The following is a 24,141-nucleotide window of genomic DNA, read 5'->3' on the forward strand; positions in this document are numbered from 1 at the left end:
GAAATGCCAGGCTGTGCAGAGCAGAGAACAGGCTTGTGAGCAAACACCCATGGGAGGATGAACCACTGCTGAAAGTGCTGAAAGAGTCCAATGGAGACACAGGCATGGAGAGCATCTGCCCAAGTACCACTTGGTGGGCCCCTGCTCTGCTCACTAGACCATGCTGCCCCCCTACTGCATGTAAGATGAGTGTCCAGGCTGCAGGGCACTCCTCACCAGGGCCCCTATGTTCCCACTGAACCCTCTCTCTCACCCTGGGGGAGTGTGAAGTAACACCTCTGTGCTGGGGAGCAGGGAGCTGCTGACAGAGGGCTGATACCCTGTGCGTGGGAGGAATTTCCTTTCATGTGGTCTGGTGTGACATAAGCACTTTCCAGCTGGCTTGTAGGTGCCTTTGTAATCCCTGGATTGACAAATGGCAGTTCAGCTCAGTATGGCTGTCCTCTTCAGACAGCATGACAGAGAGGGGGAGCTTGACATGTCCTGCTGCAGGCCTCTCTCCATGTCTTATGGGGCTGCTGGGTGGAGTTGCTGCGAAAAGACCTCTCCCAGCTTTTCATCGTGATCCTGAAGGAGGTGCTAAGCATTGGGTGATGCAGAGGGCTCAGAGATGCTACCTGCCGTTTCATATGGACAGCTGGCATTGACCCTGAGGTGCTGGAGTGGCTGGGCAGGGCAGAGGATTTGGCCTTCGAAAGAAAGCAAAGCAGCAAGGTAGACTGGAGAGGAGAGAATTAATATCATGAAATAGATTTACACGGCGCCATCTTCATATCTGAGCTGGAGCTGTCAGGGAGAATGAGATCCAGACTCGCTGCTGTTCTCCAGAGAGGAGCTGTTATGGAGCGATCGCTCAGTTAAAGAGGTGGCTCCACGTCTGTGCCCTGTGTCTGGCTGATTTCTGCAAGCAGAAAACAGACACAATCTGGCATGATCCCTTCTCCTCTCCCACTGGCCTTTTGTGCCTTTCTGCAGGCTCTGATATACCTTCTTTTGCTTGCCTTATTGTTTTCACCCCTGGAGCACCTGTTGGTATCCTCTTCCCACCCTTATCTGCTTCTCAGCTCCATCACCTTGCCCTCTTTTTCATCCTCAATCATTTCTGGCTCCCTCCATTCAGAATAAGTTGTACTTGGACATCTATGTAGTAGATGAACAGTTGTGTGCCTGTTGCATACAATACGGAAAGGGGTGGGTGTGTGTGTTAAACATTTAACTACCTGTGTTTTATCACACTCTACTCCATCCTCTGCTCTGGAACTTGCCTTCCGGGGATGCCCAGCACCTTTTCCTGGGTGTGACTGTCTTCTGCTGTGCAGAGGAGCAAGAGGGGAAGATGCAGAGCAACTCTGTTGCTTCTTTCTTATTCTGCTGGAAATAGTCCTGTCCTCCTCCTGCCTTCCAGTGAAAGCCCTTTTCTGGTCAGCCTAATGAACTAGAAAGTAAGGAGGAAGATTTTGCCTTTAGTCCGGACCTTGACAGGGTCTGCAGGGTCACTGCGAGGTGCTTCCCATTACTTCCTTCAGGTGCACAAGAAGGAGTTGGTCTTTACCCAAGCAGGAGGAAGTAAAACAAGGTGGCAGTCTTCTCCTCAGGCCCAGAATGTGCTTTATGTATTTTCCTTGCTGTTTCTGACAGGTTGACCAGCCTCGATCACAGCGCTAGAGACCCGAAGCAAGGATCCTGACCCATGTGTGTTCAGTACAGCCTGACTTTTTGAGGAGAACAAGTATTTCCCTGAAAGTCTGTCCCTTCAAAGCAGCACACAGGTAAGGCAGACAGTGTTCCTGATGCTCAGGCTCAGCTGCACTGGATTGAGCAAAGGACTTTTCCCATTCAATTGGCTCAAGAGGGGCTTTGTCACCACTGCCTGCCATGCCTGTAGGGGTGAAACCTTACAATGTATTTACAGCATGGGGAATGTTTCTCAGCAAAAATGTACTTTTAGAGGATAAAGTCTGCTCATATGGTTGAAATAAATATAGGTTAAAAGCGTGAGAGGAGTATGCTGAAAAAAGAAAATTGTTACATATGAGCTATTAATAAAACAATATTTTGATTTTGTGTTCTAAAATAATTTTATATTGGAAGTACCTTAATTTAAACAGAAAACTTCTTCAGACAAAGGAATAAAGGAATGTATCTTGTGGGGAAGGGGTTAAGTAAGAAATTAATTTAATAATGTAGTTTTCAACTAGGAAAGATGTATCAGGTCATCTGTAAGTGAAAAAAACAAACAAAAAGCCTTGCTGTTCTAATTGCTATGACTCATGGAAACCAGATCTAGAAAAAATGAGGCCCTTTAGTCCAAACTCTTAATCCCCTACTAGTATGTAACATCGTTCCCAGCAGCGTCTACCAGTCCTGATTTAAATGATGGGATTTTCCCTTGTCCCCTTGGGATACTATTGCACAGACTAATAGAATTAATCTGCTTACTTCTCTTTCAACCCCTGACCACTGCAGATGCAATTAGTAGTACGTGATGGGAGGATTCTGTTTCCTATGCTGTATTAGGGAAGCTTAGGGCTGCATTGTGTTAAACCAGACATCAGTTGCAAGCGTGTTTGCCTGAGTGTGGCTTATCTGTCAGTACTCATTACAGCCCCAGAAACGTCTCTGAACTGTGTTTCTCAGACTTAGGAGCTTTGCTACAATGGTAATTCAGGATCTGATAAGGCACAGACTAATGTATTTGAATGCCTGTGAGAAAGATAGTATGATTGGAAACTAAAGTGAAATGCAAAGTCATATGCTGGCAGTGCTAGAGACTTGCAGAGGCAATTTACTTCTGTGCTTCTGGAGCATTCTCTGGTCTCTTTGGCTTTTCTCTCAGACAGTTTGGTAGGATGAAATACCTTTTTGCTCTGTGTGGTGCTGCTGGATGTACCACTGCACCTTTCCATCTGTGAATTTCAGACTTGTCTTAGCTGAATGCTGTGGGCTTCTGCTACTGTTTACTGAAAGACTCCAGTCAAATAACCAGATAAATACAAAGTCAAATAGATTTGAGCTGGAAAATTATAACTGGTGGTATTTAGTTAACACAAAGTAGAGTATCTTTCTGTCCATTTTAGCTGGTTTGCTTCTCAAATTTGAGAAAGTTTTATTAGGGAGAATAGTTAATTTCTAAAGCAGATGAATGGAGTTTCGGCTGGGTTACACCTGGAGAGTACAGCAACAGCTGAGCTGTACAAACTCCTTGTGTGGACACGTGGATTCATCCACTTCCAAAGTGAATTAGAAACAACATCCTAATACAGACAGCAACTGCAATAGAATTGCTAGTGTAGGTTTGAATGAGGCTTCAATGTGAAATGGAGCCTGGGGGTCCTGAAACACTAGGCATGTGCCAGCCTTCCACATGGGGTCTGTCCTCTGGCACTAAAGGAGGAGGTTACAATCCTGTTCCTCCTCCCTCCCAATAAGTCCTGGCTCTAATGTGCCATAACTTTCCTGGAGTATTTCCTCAAACAGAAAGCCTAAATATAATCTTAGCCACTGGTCCAGTCTTTCATTATCAAGATAAGTTAATTAAGCTTATTAAAATTTTACTAAGTTGACTGTGTTTGTCAAATCCGAAATTCTTAAACACTGAAGATTGCAAAGCTTTGATGTGCTCAATGAGTCCTGTGCTAATTTTCCCATTGTTTTTAATCACTTGAAACTCTTTTCCAGTTTGGTGCTTGGCTGGTTCATGTGGTTTCATGGTGGACTTTAAAGGATGGGGAGGTGAAGACTGAAGCCAGGGGTAATGATCCATAGCACTTTGGATCATCTGCAGCTTATGTTCCATCCATCCCTGCTTTGCCAGTCAAGCTTTATTCCAGTGAAAGTGTCAGTAAGCCCAAGGCAGATAGGTACTGTTTCTCCTCTACTCTTGGCATTTTCTTTACCCTGAAAGTTTATCTTGCTGCTCACTTTTTAAAAAGCCTTGCATTAGCTGGGAGGCCATGAAGTAAAAGGCACGCTTTAAACAGAGATGCTGGTGATAGTCCTTTCAAAAGCTGCATTTCTCAAGCTGGGAGCTATTGACCCCTTTTAGTGCAGTCACAAAGAAATCCAAGAGGAAATGGAGGGTGAGGGCCAGCAGGGAATATATATATATAAATTTTTTTTTCCCTCAAGCCGCCTTCTTACTCCACCCCCTGACAAGCTGGCTATTGTTTGTGCTTCCACAGTGACCATATAAGGAAAACGGCATAATGCTACATTCTTTCTAAAAACTGATTTTTTTTACAGTGGCTTTTTCTTCCCCCCTTGCTGAAAGTTCTGTTTTGGTGCGAGCTCTCGGCAAAAGGAAAGTGGTAGCTCCTGGTACGCATGTATACCACCTTGGGCTGTGCAAAAGACTTACTTTGTTAGTTCAGGTGATGAGGGAAAGAAGCAAAGTAGCAAATGATGAGGTCCAGCTACTATGACAGGAGCAGAGGATGTTGCATTTTCCTGCGTCTTGAACTCAGTAATAATGAATAGTAATGATGTTTGTTTTCTCGCCTTTTTTTCCTTGCTGAAGAGGATGCTCAGGCCATGGGACAGAGGCACAGAGCTTTGTGTCCCTTTTCATTCACAATCTACCTTTTATTCATGAATGTTTGCAGCTGAAGTGCTGAGTGAGTGGCATGCACCAGTTTGGGCCAGCAGCTTCCTCTGCTCTGCTGGATGGCCGAGCCCACTGCTGGGGACGACCACAGTCCAGTTACCCTGCAATGTTTGAGCCTGCAGGAAGCGAGGCTGCGAGCAGCAATATTTTGGGGAGTGAAGTTCTATGGGTAACAGTGGTCAGTCTAAACACACAACAGCTCAGGAAAAGGACTCCTGAAGTTTGGTATTTTTCCCTGGTGCGACTGTCACTTGTTGATGATCAGAAACTGCCTGCTTTTCCGAAATGAGTCTGAACTTCCAACACATCCACTTAGCAACTTCTACAAACGAACAGCTGGAGCAACATGAGCACAAAGAAGGCTGAATCCCCTGGCTCCACAAAGCAGAGGCAGACCCTGGAGTGGGAAAAGCATAGGTTTGGAAGCTGGGAAAAAGATAAGTCTTGAAGAGGAATGAATGTGTGCTTGTGCATTTGACCACAAGATTTGGGCACTCTTCCTTTTGTATCCTCTTGTAGCCTCTTGAACTGAGATACAGTTTTTAGCTGTGCTTCCTGTGGTTGCCATCACTTCTGATTCTTTGTGATGCTCTGCTGATTGTCCCTGTAAAAATCTGTTCAACAACTGATAATGTTGCAAACTTGGTAAAAATTAAAGCAGAAAAAACCCCAATTCCTTCTTAGAAAGAAGAGGCAACAAATTTTGAGGTCCATTTACCACAATCATGTCACAATTCTCAATCTGTGTTATGCAGAGGTGTGATTACAGAAGTGGAAAAACAGAAAGTACTTTCTAGAAACACTTTTTTGGGTAGAATATTAATAGTTCAATATTATTATGATTATTATCTGTGTGTGCATTGACAATGCACACTTTTTTTTGTTATTAAAATGTTGAACAGTTTGACAACTTTTAAAGAAACTGCAATTTTGTAAGAATGGAGTAAGGACGTTTTAAAGCTTCAGTGTTTTTTATAAAAGCCTGCAAGTGGAGGCTGCATTGACCAAAGGAATTGGCTATCTTACTGAGAACGTTTTAATTTTCTTTAATCTTTCCTTTGACTGTGAATTAAATTGTTTGGAGAAGCTGTGCTACTCTCAAATATCTACAAAATTAGTCTCCAAGAAAATCTTCCTCTATGATAAATTGTGCTTATACTAGAGATAAAACTGGGAAAGCCTTCTGGGCTTTACTTTACTCTGGGTTTGAGCTGGCACCTGTATAGCAGGGGAATGCACTCGCATGGCTTTTATTTCATGAAAGGTGATTTGGTGTGTCCTAAACGCTGTCCACTGTGGCATCAAGAGGAGATATCACTCAGAGCGAGTGGTGTGGAAGAATGCGATGCCCCTTGGGCTCGGTTCTCAGATTACCAGTGAAGCGGCAAACGACTCCTGACACGTACACGGCTGGCGTGGGACGCCTGAGCTAACACTGCATGGATAAATGGGATGCTCCTGGCCCAACAGCCGCTGCTCCAAGCTCCCTGCAAACTCCCAGGCCTCGTGTTTGGGTCTCAGCCTGCTCACATTATAGCTGTCCCAGGGGCTGTCGCGGCCGATACTCATTGTGCGCGCACTAACGAGGGAGCGAGGAGCGCCAAGGGTGAGTGCCAGGTCAGCCCTGCATCCCGAGGGCAGGCAGGGCTCCTGCAGCCTGCACTGCTCAGTCTCGTTCCAGCAACACTCAGCAGTGGCCAGCAGCACCGGTGAGCTCCTTCTCTGAGGAGCAATGCTTGGGATCCTGGCTGGTAGTGGGAGATTTCTGCTCTTCTGCTGCCAAAGGTGCTGCAAGGAAGCTCATCAGGCTTTAAGTGGCTGCTGACAGTGTGGCACGTGTTTGCCACTTCTGTCTCTTATGGGTCTAGAGGACTCAAACGTCGCTAGAACTGATTCTGCCAGCAGTGGATTGACCTTTTCAGAGGTATTGCCCCAGAGACTTGGAGCTAATCCTTCTGATCTTAACTGTGGTGCATGTGGGGACTGGTTTGGGCTGTGCCTGCTTCCCTATGGAGTTGGGAGCTTGTGTAACATGGAAACAATCATGATGGAGAAGAGAAATTGTCATTAACTCTAACAGTTCCTGCCACTTATATCTAATGCCAGAGTAATTTAAAGCTTTTTTTGACTGACTATATCATGGGTAAAGCGCTTTGTCAAGGGAAAATAGAGTTTACCCAATGTGACAGGACGGGAAAGCAAAGCTACCTTTCACTGCTGTGCCACATCCTGGGTGGAGTGGCTGAGATAGGGTGCCACTGGGAATGGCAGTGAAGGCTTTGCATTGCTTATTTTGAGACCTACAAAAGTACATTTGCTTTTGATTTTTGCATTTTGAGAACTATTGAGTGAAGCTGGGGACTTAGTTTAAAAGCTGCTAGAACTATTCTCTCACTATAGAGATTTCTCAGGAAACGGATACATAAGAGGGGTATATGTGCATGTATTTGAAGCTTTTATTCTTGGGCTTATGAGTAAGAGCTGGGATCAGTGAAAGGTGATACTACTAAAATCAGTAATAAGGATAGTATTACCCTCTAAGTAGTGAAGTGGGTTTGGGGAGTTTTGCATTCAATTATTAGCTCTGTGCCCAGACTGCATACTGACAGTGGGAAGTAGCTTGATTCCTCTCTGCCTTCCTTCCCCATCTATATATAAAGATGCTAATACAGCTGATAAGCTTTTTCTTGTAGGAGATGTATTTTATTTTGTGTAGAAACTAGTTTTGTGGAACTTAGCATTCCTTTTCAGAGAAACCTGAAGATTAAGAAGTTTTAATTCTGCAGGGTTTATCTTCACATTTTTCCCCGTTGTTCCTCCTTTCTGTGACAAAACAGAAATGGGGAGGGGAAGAAAAAATGAAAGAAGTAATCCAGAAATTCCCTTTCCTCACTTGTAAAAGTGCACATCAAAAAATTTCTATGTGTCTTACATTAAAAAGAAAATAAAATGAAAACCAGTTGATTTTTAAACTTGCAGAGTATGAAAAAGGTTATTATTACTCTCGAATGCCCTGACCCATTTTAAAGCTGAGGTGTCTTGCTTGCATTGATGCATCTATTTAGTGCCAAATCTTGAGAGCTCTTTTGAGACAGGAGCCTACACATAGGTCAGGCTTGTGCACAGTAAAGATAATAATGATGATAATCTCATGTCTGGTTTGTCCTTTATCAGATGACTCATGCTCCAGTTACCTTCTAATGAAGGGGAGGGCATCCTTGGCAGACATTACATTTGTTGACAGTTCTTGGCAGATAAGAAAGTAGGAGCAGCCTTGGATGCTCTGGTGCTGGACATTCAGGGCTGTTCTCCTCAGAAGCACGTGGCAGGAGAGCTAAGGTAGAGAGGACGTGCAGGCATTTCATGGCTGTATGACATGGAGGGGGTTATAATGGCAGTGCTCTGCCTGTAGTTTAGCTTCCAGTGTCCAGGACATGGAGGACTTGAGCTGAACATGTGACTGTCTGCAGCTGTTCCTTTTCCCAAAAAGTGGAGTACAGCACATGTATGAGTGGACCAACACCCCCAGAAGCACATGCAAATAGAAATATATTTCTAAGAAATCTGTTTAAGGAGCATAAATTTCCTTTTTTAAAACATCTGTGAAAGGTTTATTTTCAAATGCCCAGTCACTAATGAGGTGCTAATTTTCAGATGGCTTGTAGCACTTGATATTTTAAATTATCTAGGCACTTTAACAGGCTTAGTCTCTCCCTGCAGCATGGCATGAGTCAGGCCTGAGCCCAGGAGGGTAGGAGGAAGCTTTTCCTGTGAACTGGCTCTGTGTAATTGCCACCTGGAAGTGTTTCTGGCACTTTTCCTTGGAGGCTGTTAATGGCAGGATATTAGAGTTTGTGGCTATCCAAACCACTGGTTTCCCCATGTTCTGCAGCAGGGCTATCAGGCTTGGGCATTCTTGCTGCTGTCTGGGTAGCCCTTGCTGAGGCTAGAGAGAGAAAGATGGACACCCAGTGCAGTCCAGAGGACATGTTTGGCAAGGCAGAATTTGTTACTGACTCCTCAAACTGACCTGGGCCATTTATAACGTTTCTGGCTGCAAAGTACATCCAAGAGTACATTCCAAGAAAGCTAAAAATAATATCTTCAACTTTTACTTATTTCTCCCACAAGGACTCAGTTAACAAGGAAAGAGTTTGTTCTTTTTTCCCCCATGCTAAGAATGTTCAGCTCTCAGAACAGAGCTATAAGTTTATCGCAAGTTATTGGCTTGTAAGTTGAGTTGGCTTCATGTATGGATCACGTTACTGGAAAGTGTAATCATTTGCCAGGACTGCCTTTGCTTTTCCATTTCCCTTTCCATCTCCCAATTCTGCATGTTATCTGGTAGCAGCACTGAGGGCCAAATCTCTCTGAACTGATTGGAACCAGGAGCTGGCATTCCGCTATTCTGGGTCCTTCTGCCAAAAGCCAGTGTTCAAAGTAAAGACTGTAAGTACAGACTACTTACGTGAGGCACAATTTATGGTTGTTTAAAATACCTGAAGATCAGTACAGCAAAGCTCTGACTGTCCTGGAGACTTAGTATGACCACATGGTGGATAAAGTTGTGTATACTCCACAAAGCATCTCAGGAAATGGGGATAAGCGATGGTGACTTCTAAAAAACAGTTTTTTGGTTGGTTTGGGTTTTTTTTCAAGATGTAGAAAGAACTCATTTGGAAAACTCCGAACTAGCTAAATGTAAATCCAGATGTTTAGGACTGGCAATATAAATCCCCAGGGGTACTCAACAGTCCTGAGTGTTAGGTGTACAAAGCTAATCCCAAACTGCTGCCTGAGCTGCTTGGGATCTTGGTCTTCTGCTGTGTATTTTTTCTATTGATCAAGAATAACGCCAATTGATCAAATGTCTAGTGTTCTTTTCCTGTGGCTAGGAAATCAGCTGTGTATATAAAGTCTGTGAATCACACCTCTGTACTAGACAATTTTTATGAAAGACAGGAATTACACAAACTTTTATATCCAAGAATCTTCACAGAGACTGTACATCTTCATAAAATCAAGTTAAAATTAAGTAAATAGTTTCAACCAACAGTAGGACTACATATGTATATATATACTTGTAAACATTAATATATTTACTTCCAGATTTTTTAATGTAATGTATTTTTAGTTTAGAAATGCCAAAGCTGATCTTTTTAACATCTAAAAATGAAACCTACTTTTTCTATTAAAATTAGATCTAAACATTTTATAAAAAGAGGTTTTGGGTTCTTTTGTGTGGTGTTTTGTTTGTGGTAGTTGGTGTTTTTTAAGTTAGAAAATGTAAAAAAATAAAGTTTCTTCTTAGATTAAACAAAACTTTGGGGAATTAATGTGAAGAAATACCTTTGTATTGTTTTGTTTTTAAAGAAAACTCTTCCAGTTCACACTGAAGCAATTCTTCCCATCTGGTTTGTTTTTTTATATTTTTCTTTTTGTCATCCAAACAACAGAATCTTTTGATCATCTTGCTATGTTTTTTCTGGGCATACTGCTGCAGAGTAATTTTTGTTTTGTTGGGTTTTTTTAATATAAAATTTCTTTTTGTGCACCATTTCTGAAAGAGTTTGGGTCTTGTCTGGCAGGAAAATTATGATTAGGGCATTACTCTTCCTTCTGCTGATGAGTTGCTTTACACTCTTAGTGGCAGAGAGCCTGTCTGCTCTAGGTTTTTCTGTTCCTGTTTTCCCATCCACCCCTGAACTGCTGAATACTCTCAGCTGCAAGTCAAGGAATAAAGCATGAATGCTCATTGTTTTCTTTGCTAATTCTCTTTTATTGTTTCCCAGTGACTTGCAGCTGAGGATTAAAACAACTGCCTTCAGCGCCAGCAGTAGGCTCTGTTTGAAACCTCCAAAGGGCATTGTTTATCCTCCCTGTATCCCTTGCACTATGCCTGCCCTGGACGAGCAGCACTCTCCTCCCCATCCCAAGTGATTCTGTTACTGAGGAATGTTGGACAGATACCATTATACACATAGTAGAGGTGCTCCCAGATTTGGGGTTTCAGCTTGATTTAAAGGGGAGGAGAACGGAAGGAAAGGGAATGGTTTTTTTGCAGGAGAGACCCTGGCTGTAGTGCTTTGTAGAACTGCTTTAAATATGCTCCTCAGGCAGGGAGGTCTGTGGGTACAGGCGAGCTTTTCAGATGTTTCCATGCGCTGCTCAGGGCTCCCGTCCCAGGCACGTACTTCATTATTGCTCCAGGGAAAGGCATGCTGGGAGTAATCAATCAGCATCGCTCTGGGTTTCTCCTCAATCAGAGCTCCTCTGATGTGTCTTTCAGTGCTGCTCATTTTGGTTTTAATTTCTGAATGAGGGATTGATTTGCACAAAATAGCACCAGGCAGAAGAGTTGGCTTTGCGATGGGTGAAAGCATCTGGCCCGTTTTCTCCAAAGCACTTAAATGGGTATTTTGAGTGGTAGGTCCTGAAGAAGACAGTGGTGGTAGTGCTTTGCTGAAGTGCACTCTGAAGGTCTCAGTGGCTTCCTAGCCCAAGATTAAGTTGTCCCCTTGGATCTTTGCTATCGCCTCTGATCTGGAGCACACCTTATCTTAGAAAGGACGCCTGTGCTTCAGTTTTACAGTGGTGCCATATCACTGACCTGCCCTTTATCCATCCTTCTTCTGTCCTTCCACTTCTCATTCCTCCAGATTCTTTGCTGCAACTCTTTTGCTGTGGCAGTGTTGCAAAAAGGACATGTTGGGAAGGGAAAAGCTCTAAGATTTATGTGATTCAAGACAGTCTTTATGTGCATGAGAATTTGGGGGAAAAAGCTGGTCTGATTTAAAAGGTTGAAAGCTTTCCCCTTCCTCTATCAGTGGGTGAACTCAGATTGAAGTCCAGGACACCTGGTACCCAGGTCCCACCTCACCCTTCTGATTTAAGCAAATTGTTGTAAAATTGGTGTAGCTGGCTGGGAACACACCCTGTACTGCAAAGGATGGTAATTGCACGCCCTGAGTTAATCTCCTTGAGGGCATCTGGATAACGTGCACTTAGGCGAGGACTTTCTGATGTTCCATGTCATTGCTCACAAAGAAAAGAAGAACTGTACTTATTTTCCCCCAGAGTTCAACTGGAGTTGAAGGGAAACAGTTCTTTACCTCCCTTAATGAGAAACTTTATACTGTGCTGTCTCCTACAATAACAGCTGTCACTGCTAGAAGGAGAAGAAGCTATTTGCCAAGACAGTGAGGCTGTATAAGTTGGTAAGAGAGAAGGAAAGGTAGGGGCAGGGAGCTGAGATTGTAGCCAGAGTCATTAGAATGCCCAAGCTCTGAAGAGTGCTCCTGATTTTATCATTTCATTCACCTCTGGGCAGTGTTTGTTTAACGTTTCTAGTCATGGTGAATGAAAGTAAACATCTTGACTGAATAGTGTATTAGTACTGTGATGATGAGGAAGGTCAGGCTAGCTGTTGTGTCTGCTGTGCAGTGCCATGTCACAAATTATGTTTATGGCTAAGAACCTCAAATGCTGACACAGCATCAAGTAAGATAGGAAAGGGCCGTCATGACCCCTTTCCTGTCCTAGACACAAGGTTTATTTTAATTAAGTCTGGTTTGGCTCTGAGCATCTTCATGCAGCAATTTGTCATACCTTTTTTCTGTTCATGACCATTCTTCCCTGTATATCTTGCAATCACATAATGTCCATATGGCAACTTGAAAAATTGTTTGGAGGGCAGCTGAACACTACAGAAGCTCTTGTAAGTATCTTTCCAGTTCTTTGTCAAATAACTTCTTCCTCTGCAATTTGTGTTTTGAATATCAGTGGCCTGTAGATTATCTGAGAATTGAAGATGCTCAGGGAGCAGGTTTGTGTCTATAACTTTCTTCGCTCATGGTGTTCTTTGGTCTTTCCTCAAATATGAAATCTCTGTCAGATTGCCCCAGTCTCTCTCAGCATCAGCTGAAGCTGGAAACTGAGTGGAACACAGTGTCATGAGTAAACCTGCCCAAGGCACTGTGTATGAAATCTGGATGCCACTGGAGTCAGTGTAAATACTCCCACTCATCTCCCTGGCTCTAGAAGTTTATCCTTTTACCAATGAAGAACTTTTTTGGAATATAAGAATTGATGAATCACCTGTTCTCAACTGATCTTTTCTTCCCACAGACTGTCTTTGAAGCCTGGTTATGGGGGTGCATGTCCATTAATCATGACATTGGTAGGTTTTTCCTGGCCAAACCATGGCCCCAGGAATTGAGACTGCTGCCTATGGATGTAAATGGCTAGTAAATCTGGAAAATTCCTGCATAGGAAGAGGTGTACCTAGGAGAGAACATACACAGCACTGAGAAAGAAAAGAGAAGGTCACAGTAAGTTTTGCACCTTCCCAGTGAGCAGTGCTGGGAAAGCAGGCAGCCCAGGGGGACCAGGCAGCCCCAGGGAGACCTTGGAACATGCTTTCATTGACAGAAAGTAGTTTGGCAGCTTGCTTTACTCTCTGGCTTTATTCTTTAAAACAGGAAAAGCTCCCTCTACACCACATTCCATGAAGTCTGGGAAGGTACCCGTCCCAGCTTCTCCTCCCATGCACTGCAGGGGTTTGCAGAGCTTCAGGGATGCCTGTTGCCTGGATACAGGGTAGTCCTGCATCTCAGGCCCCCAGCCAGCCCTGCGAAAGTGGAGGTTGTGGGGGGAGAGGTGGGCAAAGTAATCCTTGTGCACTTGGAAGCAGGAGCACGAAGTCCACCCAATGCAGTCTGTAAGCTCAGAGTTTCCTTTCACTTTGCTACTGTTATTGTTATTTATCATTATTATTGATAGGAGAAAAGTGCAACCCAGCTGCTCAGTGCAGAGATGTGAGGGCTCCCGCAGGGCGAAGCGCTTCGTGCCACTTAGCAAACCAGCCATTGTGCTGTCCCTGGCGTATGCACTTTATTTCACGTGCTTGTTCTGAGCCTCCTGCTGTTGCTCACACTACAACTGCTGACAAGTAGCCTTCCTGGCAACATGGAATCAGAGTCTGTGAGTTGAGACCCTGGGAGTACAATATGAAGAAGGCACAGACTGTTGAATATTTAAAATAAATTATTTCATCTTAAACATGAAAATGCTCTTTGCAGTTCGTACACATCACTGCTTGGTGACAGTGACTGGCCAAGTCATGCATTTTTCTTGTGTTCAGAGGGGACTATGCTGACTGCAGGGCAGCAACGTTCTCCTCTCTCCTTTGCTGAGCACATGAAGCTCATCGTTAGTAGGACGCCCTGTTGTACAGCACATGTGTAAATGTCTATAAACTTCACTAACTGACAGTAGTCAAAAATAATTTTTAAGCTCAGCTAGTTTAAATGTGGACTATTTCATATTGCAATGCTATGGGGTTTGCTGTATATATCTGTAGAGCACTGTGCTATTTCAAACAGCACTTAGGAACTGTGTCAGTAGCGGTAATTAACCTTTAGACTGAGAGACCATGAAAGATCTCAGATAAGGAATCAGGGTCCTCTTGCTCAAAGCACAGTCAATTTTTACGACAGAAATACTACCTGATCTAAGAATATGTACATTCAACTTTAATAAGTGAAAACAAATTAGTATAATGAAGTGTGTGTGGTGGGGAAATGAACACCAGGGCAAAGTCACATTGAAGATTGGCTCGTCTTTATTGCTGAGGGAGGACAGCACCAAACTTTGAACTGATATTAGAAACAAAACTGTTAGAAGTCTGAAAACCTGAAGGGTTTCAAGACACACAGCAGAAGGTCAGGAAAAGTGGAGCAATTTTTCCCAGGCCTTTAGAAAATATTATTTATGAAGGTATTTGCCTCTCTGCAAAGCGAGTGCGAATGGTTGGCGACACAAGCGTATTGCTCTGATGTTGCAGTCCACACCTTGTACTTCTATTTATGCATGTGTGAAGAGTGTCAGAGGATGAAGAATGGGGCTCACTGAGACTCCTTGTGAAGCAACTGTTGAGAGGCTGGGCTGAAGGTGAATCTGCTTTGTCTTGGCTCTGTGTGTGTATAAATATACATATATACATACATATATATGTATGAAAATATGCACACAAAGCCACTGATTGTCAGTAAATAGCTATTCACAGAAGCCTAGTATCTATTGTAATTAGAAATGACAAATCCTTTTCTCTCTGCTGAAGGTGAAGTTAGACATAAAATTGCTATACTTTAGTACAGGGTTTTTGGTCATATAAATTGTTTATTTCTCTCTTCCTCATGCCTTCAAAAATAAATTTGGTAGGTGTTTTACCAGATTGTTTACTTAGATCACCCAAGTATATGCTAACAAGGGGTATCAATAAAATGCCATCTCTTAATCAAATTTTAGTATTAATATCCCAACAACCTGTTGGATTAAGCACTTTATACCACATAAATTTTCCTGTTTAAAAGGGGGAAAGCACATCCCTTTCTCTTCCCTGATTTTTTCTTTTTTCCTAGTAGAGACAACATGTACAAGGCCTGTGTAATTTCTGGAGTGAAAATTGGATGGGAGGAGTGACTGTGCTCTCTGGTTCCTGCTGAAATGATGAGTGGAGTAACGTTTTTGGGAACCATATTAGTATCGACGAACTTGAAATGACAGTGACCAGAATGGAGATTGAAATTCTTATCTCTGTGCAGATCTGTGTGAATGACAAGTCTGGGCTGAACACCAGTTTTGTTGAGAGTGTAAGGAATTATCACTACTCAACTACCTCTACTGGAAAAAAAACCCTCATAGCTCACAACATATAGGAAGACAAATAGAACTGCAAGAAATTCTGATTGAAAAATTGTTTGAAAAATCTGTTTGAAACCAGATTTAGCTATGCCACACCACCTCTTCTTCTAGCCAAGTAACAGTAGCAATTGGAATGGAAATTAAATTGAATATGTGCAGTATTGAAACACTGGATTAAAAAAAAACCCCAAACAAAATAGAAATGAAAAAAACCAAACCTAATTTCAAGGTTTGTTTCAAATAAATGTTTTTTCCACAAGGCAGGCAGGCAGGTCCAAAATATATAAAGATCTGAAGTCTAGTCTCAGATTATTGTTTAGTGAATCCAAAGGTACAGTCTCCACTAAAGAGTTTATCATTGCATTGAGCTTTAAATCCTTTGGGCAGCTAAAAATATGAAATAGGCCAAAAGGCAGCACCAAAAGAAGCATAATTATTTTTCCAAGGTTAAACAATTAACCCCTCCTTCTAAATTTAGCACCATCCAAAATTGAAAACTTAAACTAATGGAAGGGAAATGGTACAGGATTAGTAAACTGCTGTCTTTCCCTCCAGCTGTGGGACATCAAAGACATATAAACCTTCTTGTTACTTTATTGAAAATGCTCTTGTATCCTTCTGAGTGACGTGGAAGGGATGGGATGCTACAGCTGTGTTTGGACAGAACCTCTGTGCATTTTGCTGCTCTTTCATGACATTGCAGGAGCTTCTTTTGCCCCTTATTGATGTTTATTGTCGTTCTCTTGAGACAATTTGCCTGAAAAACAGAAGGTCTCAGTTGCCTTCAGTGTGACTTACGTGATGATGATGAGTTAATGCAGCAGAGACATCATGCACATACATTTGGAGTCGGCTTAACTGAATTAATTTTTTAAATGAGTGAATCAGCCTATCAGAACCAAAGTCACCCTCAAACCACTGATTAGGGGAAAATAATTAGGATTGAATGATAAATTTAGATTGAACTGCAATATACAGGAGTGTTTGTTTAAAGAAGAGCCAACAAAATGAATCTTGGCTCTGAGGATCACCAGGAAGAAGCCTCTTTATATATTATGGCCATGTAGCAACCAGCTCCAGAGATGAATTGCTGGAAGTGACATGTCTGATTTATTGCCCACTGCAGCTTTGAGAGTGTTTGCAAACTGAAGTGTTATGGTTAGGATGATTATAATTGGGGTTTATTTTAATTTAGAGAGAGGAAGAAAATAAATACATTTTTGTGGCTTCTGGATGTAGATTACTTCGGTGGTTGCTTTTAGCTCTTAAGTAGTTCCCCCAAACTCAGTAACACCAGTAATGCTGTCCAGACAGTCGCATTTGCAGATGGTTTGAGTTCCATTTTGTGTAGTATCAGAAACTAACCAGCTGTTCATGTATCAGTAGTTCATATGTCAACAGCCCTAGATAAGCATAAGATTTCACTGTGCAAAGTCCCACTTGCACACAGTTTGCACTAGAAGCCAGTCTCTTTTTAGCTAAATAGAAAAGTAAAGCTGTGAGTTGGCATCAGAATGCAAAAAAAGACAAAGATTTAGAGTTAGAAAATACACCTCAGAGCTCATGTTTTCAGCTTCTGGCTAAGCTGTCTTACAGAAAATATTCAGTTCAAACCTTTTTCTATTTCTCTGTTTGTGCTGAGGGAAAAGGAAAAAAATCCAGTGAGAGCAAATTCCTTCAGACATGATCCGTCTCTTTGTGCTACCTATGTTGCCAACATGGGTTTGTGCTTTGTAGAGACCTGGATAAAATTAACTGGATATCCAACACAACCAGAGAACATCCTCACTAAGTTAAGTAATAATGAAGAGGAGATGAACTATCCTATCACTGCTCTTGGCTGATCCCCTTCTGCTCCCTATTTTAATATCCTTCTCATCCTGCTGGCAAGACGCTGAAGCAGCACCAGCCATCCAGTTAAAATACAGAGTAGTCAGATGTTTCAATCAACTCAGATTTCCTTGAACACTTACTCAACATTCACTGCAATTCTTATAAAAATGTCTAGACAACTCATTGCTTAGGATTTCAGCTTGTTTTGTAGCTGCTGCTTTACAGCACCCTGATTTTAAAATGCAATTTTACAAGTGTTACTTTTACTGACTATATTTTCTTTTCCACTGTGCATTTCTAAATGCCAAGAGTATGAGCTGGCTGGAAAAGGGACCAGTGTTGTAACAGGTGATACTGAGTTCTGGCCATTCCTGGTTCTGCTTCTGTTAAATGTATTTCCACTGTTTTAGGTGATTGTGAAAAACAGCATTCCATGGATATTCAAAATATATTGAAAGCAACCCATTATTTGGGGACAAACATTCTGTGTTTGGTAGAATGCCTGCAGCTAAAATATTTGCTGGTCCTATAGCTCTGTAAAGAATACTCTTTATTCCATTTCTGAGAAAAGTTGTCTGGATACAGCAAAGTACCTGACCAAGAAAATGGGAAGGTTTTTACCCTACAGACACTTTCCTCTTTCACAAAGTTGCGGACTCCAAGGATCCAGCAGTGAAGTGGGTGCTTCAATGCAAGTCATGGATGTATTGTCAGAGGAGATGGGTGAAATGTGGAACCAGAAGAAGAGGATGTGGTACAGGCACTGAGTGCCACAAAAAGAGCAGTGTGAGGGTGCCCAGAGTGGGACTGTCCTGGGCATTGTGTGAGATCCTCCCCCTTGTTAGAAGGGCTGAGAAAGGAGTGGCAAAGGGAGATGCATCAGAAGGGTAGCTGGCTCTGACCCCGTTGCAGAGAGCCAGAATGCCTCAGATAGTGCCTTCTGTGCTTCATATCCCTTGCTTTCCTGAACAGTGACTTCCCCATGCTCCCCCCATAAACTTATGAAGAAAAATGAAGGGGAAAATTGATTTATTTAAAGTCTAGTACTGAGCAGAGCTGCATTAATAAGCCTTCATGCCTGGTAGAAAAAGCCTTCCTTAAACATGATGAAAAATAAATCCCCCTGAGTCTTCTGCATCCTGCCTGAATCACTAATTCCCCAGGGCAGAAAACAAGGCAAGCAAAAAAAAGTTTGTTTTCACATAACAAAGCCACAACCTCTCCAGTTCTGATTTAAGAAGAGTCGTGGGAGCCGTCTCCTCTTTAATGTAACATGGGACCAGTGTAGGTGAGTTGATAAATATACAAATCGATTTTTTTCCTCACCCTACAGAGAACACCTATTCCTTTCTGTGGGACTCATGTCTGTGTGTGTTGTGTGCCTGGAGCTGCCCCAAAGCGCCCGAGGACCAGTGACTGTCAGCAACAGGGCGCACGGAGGGTTCAGATGCCTGAGTCACATTTTCCCCTAGTGCAGCTCCGTGTCTGGCTCCAACCACCAGCACCAGTGGGACTTTGTCCTGGTCCTTCCTCCCTTCCTGGCTGCCTGCACAGGCTCTCCCATCACTCTTCTGATGCTTTTTGCCCCTTTGAGACATCCCTGGCAAAGGCTTCAACATCCTAAGGTTTCTACAAATTGTATCTGCAGCTCCTGAGGAAAACAGCAGAGTAGTCCTATGGTTCCCTGAGGCTTTATAAATACATTCCCAACTAAAGGCAGTTTATAAATCTACTCAGCTGCAGAGCTGCACAACTCTAATGAAGATTCTCCACTTATGATGGGATAGGAGAGAGTGAGACTTTGTGCTAGCAAATGACCCCTGACTGGAAGCAGTCTGCTAACAATTTTTCCATGAACTACTGCTCAGGGCTTGATCCAGAAGCACAATAGAAGGTGCATTATTATAGGTGTTCTAATTATGGCTGATAATTGTTCTGTTCTCATTTACAAATTAAATGGTTTGTTAATAACCTCTGATTTAATAACCTATACTGAAATATAGTATAGTCTATCAACTAAAGGTGGCATAATGGCATTAATAAGAATAATTGAGGTTGTTCCTGTGATCCTGTTTACTCTTTGGCTTGTTAATTAAAAATTACTTATCTTAATGTATGATAGAAATAATATTGCTTCCCTGTGAAACCTGGGCATCTTGAGGGAAAAAGGGATGTATCAGTCTGTGCTGTTAGCAATGGTTGGAATATCTGTACGGCAGTGAACATACGGGCTTGAACCAGCCTTATGTGTCAGGTATTGTGTGTCTGCATTTATATTTTGTATAAATAACAGCATGTGCTGTTACTTATGGCTGCACGTGTCTCTTGTTGCAAGACTCGGTGCGTAAGGTTGTCTGGGATCCGTGTGATTGATTAAAGAGCTGCTACAGGAGGAAATGGAAATGAGAGACAGACAGACTGCTGAGTATTTAACCCTGGAGAAGAACCTTGGCATTTCATCCTCTATCAACGTTTGCCTGTAACTACTATTAACATTAATTATGGAGATACTTAGTGAACACCCTGTTAGCCCTAATTAGAGCTAATGGAAGATACGTGTGGATGTTAACAGGACAAGAGACAACCAAGCTTCCATTTCTAAGGTTAAATATTCAGTAGCTCCCTCTCAGACATCACCAACATCCTATAATCATGCAGTCAGACTCATCCAAAAGCAGAGCAGTTTCTCATGTCTTTTTTTTTTCCTCTCTCCAATTATGGCCACCTTACACTATTTTTGCTTAAATTAAAGGGAGAACAACAATGTGGCAGTGACCTCAGTCACCTTAGTAATGTAATTATGCTACCTCTCCTCTATTCACAGTGCACCTCAGAGTCAGTCTTTGCTAGCAAACCATTTGCTGTCCCTTGTACTGTCCTTTTAATGAATGCTAGTAGAGTCACTTAAGTGGAGCTGAATGGACTTGGCTTTGTTCTGAACACAGACCTTGTGACAAAGAACTCAGGGCCTGAGTGCTTGAGTAGGTCATGTAATATCCAAGGTCTGTAGAGCTCCTGTCACTGTGCTTTTGTTTGAAGCTGTAAACACAAAAAAATACATTCCCCTTGCACCCAGTATCTTTGGTATTTTGAAAACCAGCATTGCTGAAGAATTGAGGCTGCAAAATGTAGAGGTTGTCTTATTATCCTGCTGTTGTGAGTGATGGCACTTCCCTGCCACTAACCTCTGCCCAGCAGGTCAGTGTCCTCATGGAAACTGGCTTTTCAGGACTGATTTGGAAACCTGGAGCCCTCCCTGTGAGCCCTGAGCCTGCCTTAGGTGGTGTCACACACTCATGAGGGTAGGGTGTACTCCTCTGCAGTCCATTTCCTTTGCCATGGACATATGTGGTGAACTCAGGTGGTGTACTGGGCAAAAAGTGCATTTTTCTTCCAGATGATCTATTACATACTTCTGGGATTGTCAGTGCAGTGCCCCTTTGAATACTGCTTAGTTGCAATCTGATTTCTTACAACCTGTAACTCCCAGGTGCTTGTTGGCTGGAGCCATCTAGGAAGAAGTTCCTATCACTAGATTGACTGAGTATGCTACCAACTGATTTGGAAAATAACGTTAGGGCTTTGAGAAGAGAAAGGGTAAGTTGTGGTGTGTCCTTGACAAGAAAACCCCATCCTTCCCTAGCATATTGCATAATACTAAAAGCAAACACAGAAGTATGTCCATACCTCACTCCCTCGAGCTACAGACACTGCATTTCTCATTTAACCCGTCAAAATGCCAGTGGCTGCCCTCCTGCAGGATGGTGCCCTGTAAAAGGTGCATTGGATAGGTAACAGTGTAAGGCATCCAAGCGTGCTTTGGAAGTTCCTTTGCTCACTCTTTACAACGTCACCTGGGTTTCAGTAGAGCTTCATGTTGTAAGGAAACATGCCACAGGTGTTAATGGGTGCAGCGTGTTCTTAAGAGAAAAGTCATCAAGCAGCGCTGTCCCAGCTTTCCAGCTTGGTGGCTCTCTCGTTTCCCCTGAAGCAGTTCCGAGCATAAGCACAACTGTGCTTGGCCCAGGAGTCACATTTGCCCTCTGCGGAAGCTGATCATTGTGAGTTCTGGCTGAGGATCCTAGCACTCACACCTGGGGCTCAGCTGGGGCTGGGACAAGGCACTTGGCTTCTGGGGCTGTGGGAAGTCTGTCTCTGCTCGTGTTTACCTGGAGGATGAGCTGGGGAAAGGTTGGTAGATTTTAACTGTTGTTTAGTGTATTTTCTTTATGCCTCTGTCTATTTTCTCAACTGTGTAGTTCAAGGGCCTATTTCATTTTGTGGTGGTCACAGAATCTGTTCAGCTTTGTAATAAATACTACTTTCTTTATTTAATATGTAGAGTAATGCATTCACAGGTCAGACCTCCGTGGACCTTTTTTTAGTGGCCATGGAAAGCTTAAAGTGCCTGTATTTAAAACAGTGGGGCAAAAAGGCTTTTGATGGTGCTTTTCTTCAGGGTTTGGAGTAAGCTTATTGATTTAGGAACTCTTGTTGTACATTGGATGAAAGGGACAGAAGCTAAGGAGCCTTGTCCTATGTTATGCAGGGTTGCTAGTTGAACTCTTAGCTGCATAGTTAAAGTAGCAGTATCCCCACTGCAATATGGTTTACTCCAGTTTTTGGGAAAGAACAATTTTTTGTGGTGTTGTTTGATCTGTTGACAAAAAGGATAGATACATTACCTTTAAGAAGGAAAAAAAGCACCCACATTATAAAGTTTCTATTAAATTGCTCACTAAGCCTTCAGGTACAGTAGAAAGAAATTGGTGCTGTAAAGGGAACAGAATCATGACATATCACTTTATTTCAACAAGAAAAATGTGGCCTTGCTCAGAGCAGCAGAAGCTGCTTCCGTGATGAGGCCATGGTCTGGTTGTGTGGTTGGGAAAATGAAGCACAGTCTGACTGGAGATATTGTCAAACCCATCGAGGTTAAGCACCCTTTGCCCCAGGCGAATTCCCTCGTTTAAATGAGCCACTACAGCTAGGCTGTAAAATGCAGGTCTCCAAGCAAAGCTGGGGTAATAACCACAGGTGGTAACTTAAAGTTGCCTTCATGAACTAAATCCTGCATTTTCAGCCCTTAAAAAAATGAGTGTGTGAAGTAAATTCCTCCCAATCTTGCCTATGACTCATATAAATGTATCATACTTCTTGAAGCAGATATTCAAAGTCTTCAGCCAAACCCTAGCACATCAGTGCCTTAATTAAAATCAGTTTATTTTGTAGGTTGATAGCTTTTACTATACCCACCAGTGTGATCAATTTTTTTTGTTAAATGGTTAAATGAGTTCTGACATGAAAGGAATATCCTGTCCTAGAATTATTTTTTTTTTAAAATCTCCAGACCAAATTATTGGTCCAGTTGAAAGGAGTAGTTTCATATTCACTGAGCCAATAGCAAAGATTTAGACTTAAGTAGTGAGAAAGTCATTATTCTGGGTGTTTGGTATAGATTTAGCAGTATTTCATTGATTTACAGAAATGAATTCCCTGGGTTGGTATTGATAGACTGCAGTTATCTGGTCACCTCTGACTACATATTTTTACCAGAGGGATATCCTGGATTTTACTCCAAAATGCTTTGGAGTCACCTAATTCATTTGTGATCTTCCCAGGATAGCAGAGAAAGCAGCAGATAAGTACAAGCTGAGAGACCTGAGCCATGTCACCCCAGGATAATGGAAAGATAGCATATTGTATGAGATGTCATCTCACCAGAAAAAAGAATTTTAGGAGCTGGTATTTCATACAGGATATGTAAAGTGCTTAAATGGGAGCTTGCTTGGCACTTGCTTTTATTCTCTCATCCATTCTTTTTGACTCACAGATTTGTTTGGATGCTTCTGAGCAAAATCAGATTTTCTAAATGACAACTCCTGTGCAAAAATCAGATGACAAAAGAGATTAATACGGTATGAGATATATGGCGCAGCTAACAGTGTCAACATCATGCATTGCAGAAGAGAGGGAAAGTTAGGAAATAAAAGGTAAAATAGAGTCTCTCAAAATCTGAAGCAGTGGAATGGATGAGAAAGAGAAGTACAAACAAGCCCCTGCTCAGAGGAGAGGAGGGTGGGCGGTTCAGTCAGTCAGGGCAAGGTGAGCCCATGCTTGTTTCAGCAGCTGCAAGACTTCAGGGAAAGCCTGCACATCTCAGTGTGCTCACTCTTCTGGGGTTCAAGGGGCTGAAAGGGGGGAGCTTGGCTCTGCTGATGAGGTGTTCTCAGCTCCAATGACTTGGAGTATTTAAACAGCAAAACTGCTGAAGGACAAACCGAGTCAGCTATTTTGCAGGGCTTTCCACAGTGGGCCAGCATCATCACCTGCTTTCCACTTGCCCATAGGGAGTGTGCAGGCTCAGAAAAGGAGCACAGCCTATCGAAATGCTAGATCCCTAAGCGCATCTCCTGCCTCTCATATTTCTCTGTGCATCTCTGGTACTTCATATTCCATCTCATCAGAGTCATGCTGCACTCACCTCTAGAGCACCTGGGTGCACAGCTTGAAAGGATGGAGGTTAAGTATGGGCTCTGAGCTGGAGGAGGCTGGTGCAAATAAACAGAAACAGAAATATTGGAAGGCAAATTTACATGAGTGCATCATGTGTCCACATTAATGTGCTTCATCCAAAAGGTATAAGAACAAACCTGTTTTTCCAAGGGATGCAAGTAGTTGATCCCTTACTGGGGGAAGTTTTGCACTGTAGCTTTTCTATGAGTATCAGATTATTGGAAGTGTCTGCTTCAAATTCTTGATTGACACAGTACTGACTGGAAAACTTTAGTTCCTGAGCTACTTCTGATTTTCCAAAAATGTCCCCACATCCAGTCCCCATGCCTTATTAGCAAGTGGGGCCTCCAGGATACTGATCCTTGACCCCAAATGCCCTTGACCCCAAATGCCCTCACGTCTCTGCTGGCCCCTGGAAGAGCTGGTTCACGCCACTGTCAATGGCAAACAGCAGGGAGGGTGCTGCTGTGGGCTGTGGAGTTTCA

The 24,141-nt window shown here is 42.7% G+C and overlaps 1 protein-coding gene across 9 annotated transcripts in view; it reads left to right on the top strand.

The window, feature by feature from the left end:
* Positions 1 to 24,141, top strand: part of TSPAN18 (tetraspanin 18) — a 131,058-nt gene that overhangs the window by 69,967 nt on the left and 36,950 nt on the right. For 6 of the 9 annotated variants that reach the window (XM_069017186.1, XM_069017189.1, XM_069017184.1 and 3 more), the window contains exon 2: positions 1,639 to 1,769. The exons of 1 other annotated variant lie outside the window; for it this stretch is intronic. The gene's annotated coding sequence lies outside the window, so the exon portion shown is untranslated. 2 more of the 9 variants (XM_069017193.1, XM_069017190.1) reach the window with 2 other exon arrangements.

The sequence above is a fragment of the Aphelocoma coerulescens genome, chromosome 5 (genome assembly GCF_041296385.1).
Source record: "Aphelocoma coerulescens isolate FSJ_1873_10779 chromosome 5, UR_Acoe_1.0, whole genome shotgun sequence".
NCBI lineage: Eukaryota > Metazoa > Chordata > Aves > Passeriformes > Corvidae > Aphelocoma > Aphelocoma coerulescens.